Source organism: Garra rufa, chromosome 1 (genome assembly GCF_049309525.1).
Source record: "Garra rufa chromosome 1, GarRuf1.0, whole genome shotgun sequence".
NCBI lineage: Eukaryota > Metazoa > Chordata > Actinopteri > Cypriniformes > Cyprinidae > Garra > Garra rufa.
Window position 1 is genome coordinate 76,684,375 of NC_133361.1, and position 6,005 is coordinate 76,690,379.

Genomic DNA, 6,005 nt, shown 5'->3' on the forward strand with positions numbered 1-6,005 from the left:
ACCTCAAGCTAAAGCGAACTTGGGTTCTGCAGCAGGACAATAATCCAAAACACACCAGCAAATCCATCTCTGAATGGCTGAAGAAAAACAAAATTAAGACTTTAGAGTGGTCTAGTTAAAGTCCTGACCTGAATCCTATTGAGATGCTGTGGCATGACCTTATAAAGGTGGTTCATGCTCGAAAACCCTCCAATATGGCTGAATTACAACAATTCAGCCAAGATGAGTGGCCAAAAATTCCTGCACAGCGCTGTAACAGACTGCAAGATATAACAAACGCTTGATTGCAGTTGTTGTTGCTAAGGGTGGCCCAAACGGTTAAGTTTAGGGGGCAAACACTTTTTCACACAGGGCCATGTGGGTTTGGAATTTGTTTCCCTTCATAATAAAAAAAAACTTCATTCAAAAACTCCATGTTGTGTTTTCTTGTGTTATCTTTGATTAATATTTAAATTTCCTTGATGATCTGAAACATTAAAGTGTGACAAACATTCAAAAAAGGAAGGGGGCCAGCACTTTTTAATACCACTGTATATATAATATTATATGACCACACTAAAATCTATATAAATGTTTTTTTCAAATTAAAGCTTATTATTGGTACCATTGATTGAGTGGTGCCAGAAATTGAGAGGTTAAATAACGATACAGGTCTCTTTCGAATGTCTGCCTTATCAACTTTCGATGGTACTTACGGCGCCCACCATGGTGACCATGGGAGACGGGGAATGAGCGTATCCTAAACCCCTGGGTGAGGACCCATTGGAGGGCAAGTCTGGTGCCAGCAGCCGTGGTAATTCCTGCTCCATAGCATATACTGACCTTGCTGCAGTTAAAAAACTCGTAGTTGCACCCCCCCCGGATGCCCTTGACTGGGTGTCCGGTCCCCCGCACCTTTACTTTGAAAAAATTAATTCGAAGCAGGCTTCCCGTCGCCGCTAAATACTGCAGCTAAGAATAATGGAACAGGAACGGGGGCATTCATATTGCACCTCTAGAGGTGAAATTCTTGGACCGGCGCAAGACGGACAAGAGCGAAAGCATTTGCCAAGACTGTTTTCTTTAATCAAGAACGAAAGTCAGAGGTTCGAAGACGATCAGATACTGTCGTAGTTCCAACCGTAAACTATGACGACTCACAATCTGGCGGCGTTATTCCCATGACCGGTCTAGCAGCGCGGGGGAAACCAAGAGTCTTTGGGTTCCGGGGGGAGTACGGTTGCAAAGCTGAAACTTAAAGGAATTGACGGAAGGGCACCACCAGGAGTGGACCCTGCGGCTTAATTTGACTCAACAGAACTAAACATCAGCAATAGCTTCAAAATGTGTTGTCTTTTTAAAAAATGTTTTGACTGTATAATCCACAAAGGTCTGGTCTGATTTCAACACTCGGTGGGGAGCCTCAAGGACTACCTTTGAACTGAATGTTTTCATGCATTGAATGAGGAGTTCTTTAGGAGCAAATAAATAATTGTGAATTCAACAAATAAATATATGAAAAATATTTATTAAAACAAATGTATTTAAAACAAAATAAATTGTGAACTATTTACATAAAAAAATGAAACATTTTAAACTTTTTTTATTTATTTAAAAAAAACTATGAACTAAAAAAAAAATATTCCTGCACTTCGTCCTGCTCTTCCTCATCACACAGTACATAGTTATAGAGTATAGTCTGTATACATTACATTTTCCTCATTGTCTTCAGCAGGAGGAGCAGGACAAATATTTTTATAACTGAATTACAAGTGTAAACTCACAGTTGTAGTGATCATTTCTGTAGTGGCAAAAAATAATAAAGTAATGAAAAAATATTCACTATCTTTACAATTTACATTTTATTTATTTTCAAGGGTTAATATCAAGGGGTTCACACAAAACAAGGGGAATCCACTTTTAGCTATTATGCCGCCCGCAGTTGGAATCAGCTTCCAGAAGAGATCAGATGTGCTAATACATTAGCCACATTTAAATCCAGACTCAAAACTCATCTGTTCAGTTGTGCATTTATTGAATGAGCACTGTGCTACGTCCGAACAGATTGCATTATTTTATGAACAATCATTTTACTGTATTAATTAATTTTAAATCATTTTTTAAATCATCTTAAATGTTCTTAAATTTAGTTTTTATTGTTGTGATTATTATAAATTTGTATGATTTTTATGCTATTATGATTTTAATTCCTTTTATGTACAGCACTTTGAATTACCATTGTGTATGAAATGTGCTATATAAATAAACTTGCCTTGCCTTGCCTTGCTTTATTTTCTATTAGTACTTACACTGCTGCCACCATTATCTTCCATCCCACTGTCGTCAGGGTTGTTTATTAATTTTTTTCTGCCTAAAAAAAGCTAATATATCGATCAGTTTTTGTGGTACAAAATTCCCTTTGACCAAACAACATAAATGTGTTTTATACCAAATTTAAGCTTGTTATTGGTACAATTTATTTTTTTAATAAATAGATTTATTTTTATTTTTTATATATAAATAGTTCACAGTTCACACTGTTTTAAATAAATGCACAATTTCATATTCATTAAAACAGTCGCTCCTAAATCACTCACACGATGTACTAAGAAACTGTGTGCAGATCTTAATCACAATTTTTTTTGGTGTAAAATACAATAAAATCATCAAAAAAATTCATGTCAAATTAAAGCTTATAATTAGTATCAAGAATTAGTGATTTTTGGTTAAATCACTGCACGTGGTGAAATTTATCTATAATCGACTACCAGCCAAATTAAAGATCTGGCTACATTTATGCCTATGAATAGTCTTTTAACATTGTCTAATTGCATTTAATATTTTCAGACTTTCATATATTATATTATGTTGATGCTTGCTTGACTCTTTTACTTTCCTTGATTTGGCTTATTATTAAGTATTTTAAGCACAAACTATGTGTTTTCTGCAAATCTAATTCTTTTAAATGTAATTGGTTTGCTTTCTTTATCATTTATTCATAGCTGTGTGTACCTTCACCACATGAAATAGTTAATAGAAAAAGTTAATGTTGTGACGTTGAAACTTCGGGATAACCCCTAAGGTTATTTTTCACTGAAACTTATATTTAAATATATTTTATAATATGTGCTAAACATATTAAAAACTACAAATGTGAGAGTTTGCGATTCTATCTAAAAATCAAAATTGCAATGTTTCGGTGCAGAAACCTTTTTTCACTAAATTTATTAAGTGTCTTAAAAATTTATTTTGATGAGTAAATCTTTTATTGTTACTTATTACACATTTTAAATATTGGGCTTTTTAACAAACTATGCTGTCAGACATATCAAGTGAAATAAAGTGAAACCCGATCAAGGTAATGTCATCTCTTTTTTCATGCCCCGTATTAGAGGCCAAAAAAAATATTAAATGAAATAAAGCGGTCCAAATAATGACCCACTGTAATGTGTAGCATTCAAGATATTGAGAGACTTTAGCTCGTGGCGGGTCAATCTGGTATTTCATGGAGTAGGGGCTCGTTTTGGCAAGTTGGGTGCAGTCGCGTGTGCTGAGAGCGAAGAACAGCAAGCGCAACTCTTCATTAGTATAGTGAACAGTATCTCCGCCTGTCACGTGGAAGACCGGGGTTAGATTCCCCAACGGGGAGACCTAGCTCTCTGCTGCTGTTGAGCGACTCATCCAAAAGCTTTTGGTGCAGACAGAGGTCACAGAAGGAGTTCTGCTTCGAGGTCATCCGCAGCCGAAAACAATGCGTTGGCCGGGAATCGAACCCGGGTCAACTGCTTGGAAGGTAGCTATGCTTACCACTATACCACCAACGCAGGCGCTTGGTGCCAATTTTAAGCCATCAGAAAATAATGCTCGAAACCGGGTCACGGCAGCCCTTTGCTGTTAAGCGACGGGGACGTCCAGCTCCTTTTTGCCAAATCACCCTTCAGTTGAATTATGCGCCTGAAGCTCGGCGGGATCCTGTGCTGCCCGCCTCCAGCCAAGAGAGCAGGTGGTCCACAGGCAGGCGTAGTCTTAGCCGAGAGGTTAAAGCGATGGACTTGAAATCCATTAGGGTCTCCCCGCGCAGGTTCGAGCCATGCCGAATGTGGTCGGGCATTCCCCCTTTTACCTTTAGCTTCTTGCGACGGTGGTTGAGCCTTCCAAGGCCTTTGGCCTTCGCTCTCTCTAATGTAATTGCGTGCAGCCTTTGTCCCGTAGCTCCTGTGGCAAGTGAGCTTCTGCCAGGCGGCTTGTGGAGAATGTGTTCTTATATAAAAAGTAAGAGGCACACAAAACACAAGAGCCCAGATAGCTCAGTCGGTAGTGCATCAGACTTTTAATCTGAGGGTCCAGGGTTCAAGTCCCTGTTCGGGCGAAGGGCCATCTTCTTGTCGGCGGCCTCAGCTTGCAGTCGTGCCGGTCCAGCACTGCCGTGTGTCGGCGTACGCTTAAAGACGTGAAAGAGTTCACGTACAGTGTTTGCTTCATGAATTTTTCGTTGCTTGTGGTGGGCTGTTTTCCCCTTTAGGAGTTTCACGCTAGGCGATTTCAGTAAAGCGGTAACCAGTTCATTGTTTTTTCAGCCAACTTTGAGGTCGACAACGGGACAGAGGACGTCAGGGTCGCCGTAGTCGTGGCCGAGTGGTTAAGGCGATGGACTAGAAATCCATTGGGGTCTCCCCGCGCAGGTTCGAATCCTGCCGACTACGCTCTTCACCGGTGCTGAGGAGAAGTGGCTTGGCCCTTTTCTTCCGTGTCCCTAGCACGGATTTGTGTGCCCGCTCTCCACAGTAATATAAAGCGCCGCTAGCCCTTTTTTTTTTCAATTCGGACGGCCGGCACCGCCAGGTGTGAGCCAGTGGTGCGCCGTGATCGTATAGAGGTTAGTACTCTGCGTTGTGGCCGCAGCAACCCCGGTTCGAATCCGGGTCACGGCAGGCATTTTGTTCACTGAGCTCCTTTCTGCCACCTCCATTTTTCGTACGGGTGCGGTGCCAGTTAAACTATTCCAACAACGCAGGCAGCAGAGGCTGGCTTTCGGGGTCAAGAAAGAAGGCTCGAAGTGCACGAGTCACTGATGGGGCCAAAAGAGCTGAAGCCATCTTTGTTTGATCCTGTCCAGGGTTTGTATCCCGTCATGGATGAGAGAGCGCTGTCTTTCCATGCTGGCTAAAGAAATTTGAAGCTGCGAAGCTGGAAGCGCAAAGGCTGCCAACACAGACCATGACGAGGCGCGCGTCGTTCCACTGCACGCTGGCGGGTGGCCAGATTGACTCTGCTCCTGACACTATAGTGTAGCTCTGCTGTGAGCAGAGCCCCCCAAAATACAGGTCACTCGCAAAGGTTCCCCTCCACGCAAATCTTTAGTAAAAGGCGAAAGATTTATGCGCTAATGACGAGAAACTCGAGATGTGTCTCTATGCCCTTGGACCTGTGCGCTCACTGTGGTAAACCACTACGCTCACCAAGGGTAATCTAGGGTGCCGACACCTGCCAACATGATTTTCGTCACCCCCCTCACTCCAAATGGGAGAAGTAAAAGTCACAAAAGTCCCTTCCCTCATCCAGTATTCACAAACCCGATCAAGGTAATGTCATCTCTTTTTTCATGCCCCTGTATTAGAGGCCAAAAAAAATATTAAATGAAATAAAGCGGTCCAAATAATGACCCACTGTAATGTGTAGCATTCAAGATATTGAGAGACTTTAGCTCGTGGCAGGTCAATCTGGTATTTCATGGAGTAGGGGCTCGTTTTGGCAAGTTGGGTGCAGTCGCGTGTGCTGAGAGCGAAGAACAGCAAGCGCAACTCTTCGTTAGTATAGTGGACAGTATCTCCGCCTGTCACGTGGAAGACCGGGGTTAGATTCCCCAACGGGGAGACCTAGTTCTCTGCTGCTGTCGAACGACTCATCCAAAAGCTTTTGGTGCAGACAGAGGTCACAGAAGGAGTTCTGCTTCGAGGTCAACCGCAGCAGAAAACAATGCGTTGGCCGGGAATCGAACCCGGGTCAACTGCTTGGAAGGCAGCTAT

General features: G+C 42.0%; 3 non-coding genes across 3 annotated transcripts; 2 read left to right on the forward strand and 1 right to left on the reverse strand.

Moving 5' to 3' along the window:
* The first annotated feature begins 4,600 nt into the window (after window positions 1–4,600).
* Window positions 4,601–4,682, forward strand: trnas-aga (transfer RNA serine (anticodon AGA)). The gene has a single exon. It is a non-coding gene; the product is annotated as a tRNA-Ser (tRNA).
* Window positions 4,683–4,838: 156 nt separating this feature from the next.
* Window positions 4,839–4,910, forward strand: trnah-gug (transfer RNA histidin (anticodon GUG)). Its single transcript has one exon. It is a non-coding gene; the product is annotated as a tRNA-His (tRNA).
* A 359-nt stretch (window positions 4,911–5,269) lies between these two features.
* On the reverse strand, window positions 5,270–5,384 carry LOC141291144 (U5 spliceosomal RNA). Its single transcript, XR_012340287.1, has one exon. It is a non-coding gene; the product is annotated as a U5 spliceosomal RNA (small nuclear RNA).
* Window positions 5,385–6,005: the final 621 nt, after the last annotated feature.